This window comes from Eumetopias jubatus, unplaced genomic scaffold, assembly GCF_037043125.1.
Source record: "Eumetopias jubatus isolate StellerSeaLion01/CBP00866 unplaced genomic scaffold, mEumJub1_p1.0 scaffold_12, whole genome shotgun sequence".
Lineage (NCBI taxonomy): Eukaryota > Metazoa > Chordata > Mammalia > Carnivora > Otariidae > Eumetopias > Eumetopias jubatus.
In genome coordinates, this window is record NW_028274818.1 from 16,586,370 (window position 1) to 16,589,099 (window position 2,730).

Sequence of the window (2,730 nt, forward strand, 5' to 3'; positions counted from 1 at the left end):
ACATATTCAAGACAGAACCCAGATGTAAACTTTGTCCTTATTTTCAAAAGAGGCACATATACTAGAAACCTGCGTGTAAGCTTCTCTGTGTGTTTGTGAAGTGTGTTATTTTCTCAAATATGAACTTTAAAATATATCACATTTTAAAACCTATTGATAATTTTTTGATCTTTTTAATAGTAATATAGCGATTCAATAATGGAAAAGACCAATACTTTCACAACTCCTGAAAGGCCACACCTAGGTATGTTATTTATCTTATAGACATAGGTGTGAATATAATGCCATCATCACTTTCTTCTATCTCACATGCTGGAAGAAGTTTTTCATAGTTCACTATAGAGCACATAGCATTCTTATGTATGTTCATTTGTCATGAGTATACCCAATACCATGCTTTTCTGCTTATACCCACCCATCCCACTTATGAACCTCAAATCCTGTGACTTCCACATTCTTAAAAAGTATGTTTCACAAGAAGTTGTTAAGTCTAAGAAAGAGTGAATCCAACCATATCCACTAGGGAGCTAAGTTTTATATTAAAAGTTTCTGGTATACATTCAACAATATTTGAATGATTACTATAGGCCAGGCAATATTTCAAGAGCTGTAATAAATAGTGAATAATATGGGGGGGGGACCCTCTAACCTCATGGAGCTTATAATTTAAAGTATATTTTTTACCTGTTATTTATGTACTTTTATATTCATACAGAACTTCATTATTAGATAGTTCTCTGGGAATATATTTCACAGAAAAAAAGATAAGAATAAAAAGTAAGGACCTTCCTGCCTGCCTCACAATAGGTGAGGTTTAGAATAAGCATATGAAAATGGCTTGTGACAAGACTGTTAAGAATTCTGGAAACAGAAACATATTTAGGAGAGCTTGTTTTCTCAAGTCAAATTCAAATTTCTTTGCAAAATTATCCCCTCCAGGAGGAAATTCTCTGTCAGTTACAGTGAAAAATAACAGATTCTAAAAGAGTATTTCCATAGTTTTCATTTTTGGAAATTCACTTGCAAAATACGTAACTTTTCTCCCAAGGTGGAGTTCTGCTTTCCCAAAGAGGTACTTAGACAGACTGTTGGCTTGGGTACTGGAACACTAAATAGTCAGCTGGCTTTGAATTCTCACGTTGCCCACCAACACATTTGTTTTCTCAGAGTCTATTTAACCCAGCAGGAGATGTTACGATACCACTGAGAGCCAAGCTGCTCCCCAGTAACACAGGATGTTTGCCACCACTTCCTTAATTACTTCAGTTGTGCATATGGCTGAGCATTTATTGTGTGTGAAGAACCTATGACGTATGAATCATTTTATGGCTAAACCTACACTTTAATCCTTTTTTTATGAGCAAAGGAACTGGGTAAAAGCATGGTAGTTGCGAAAAAAAAAAGAAGTTAATTCCTTTAAAAGGGAAATTTCACTCACCAAGAAGTGAGATGGATTTGTGTACATCTACATATAAAGACATTGAAAGGGAGCAAAATATACCACCCCAAAATATGCCTCTTTGGTATACTGACTATTTTAAGCTGATTATTTTTAAGAAACAGCCGATAGAGGTAAAACTCCAGAAAACTGAATAGAAGTTACCCGTTTGTAAGGTATATTTACATTTATAAAAAAATTTCCATTTGAAAGTTTGTGTCCCTCAGGGCGCCTGGGTGGCTCAGTTGGTTAAGCACCTGCTTTGGGCTCAGGTCATGATCCCAGGGTCTGGTTCCCTGCTCAGTGGGGAGCCTGCTTCTCCCTCTCTTTCTGCACGCCACCCCCCCCAAACTCTCTCTCTGTCAAAAAAATAAATAAAATCTTAAAAAAAAATGAAAGTTTGTCTCCCTTACTGTACCAGCAAGAGGGGGATGACTCTAGAAACTGTTATCAGTAAATAAGTTCTGGCCTTAAATCTGCACAACAACCCTACCTTCATCTACTGTGATTTTCCTGGCAACCCCCAAGAACTGACTCCCCACCCCCAACATCTTCCTTGGTCTTTAGCTGAAGATGATATTTAAGGTAATGGCTTCAGTCATTTCAGGGAGTTAACTAACTCTTCCTGGGTCTCTTTCATATATACAGGAGTTATTCATATTATTATTATTTTTTAAAAGATTTTATTTATTTATTTGAGAGAGAGAGAATGAGAGAGAGCGAGCATGAGAGGGAAGAGGGTCGGAGGGAGAAGCAGACTCCCCGCCGAGCAGGGAGCCGGATGCGGGACTCGATCCCGGGACTCCAGGATCATGACCTGAGCCGAAGGCAGTTGCTCAACCGGCTGATCCGAAGGCAGTCGCTCAACCGACTGAGCCACCCAGGCGCCCGAATTATTCATATTATTAAACGTTTGAGTTTTTTGTCCTGTTAATCTGTCTTATATCCATTTAACTATTAGACCAGCCAAAGGACCTAGAAAGGAAGAAGGGAAAAATTTTCCACTCCTCCAGTTTATAGATATTCTCTAATTATTATCCGTGCTTCTTCATTGAATACAGCAAACTGCTGTCTTCCAGTAGAATCCCACCATCGTCTTACTTCTCACTTCCCCTGATAGTTTTAGAAGAGCAAATGAAACCTGGCTAGAGAGTATGTTTCTTAAAATTCTCCTTATACCTTAAAGTGGTTATCTGACTAAGTTCTGGCCAATGACATGCAGGTGGACTTAATGTAGGCAACTTGTAGCTTTCACCCTTATAAAGGAAGCTCTTCGTTCTCCACTTTCCCTT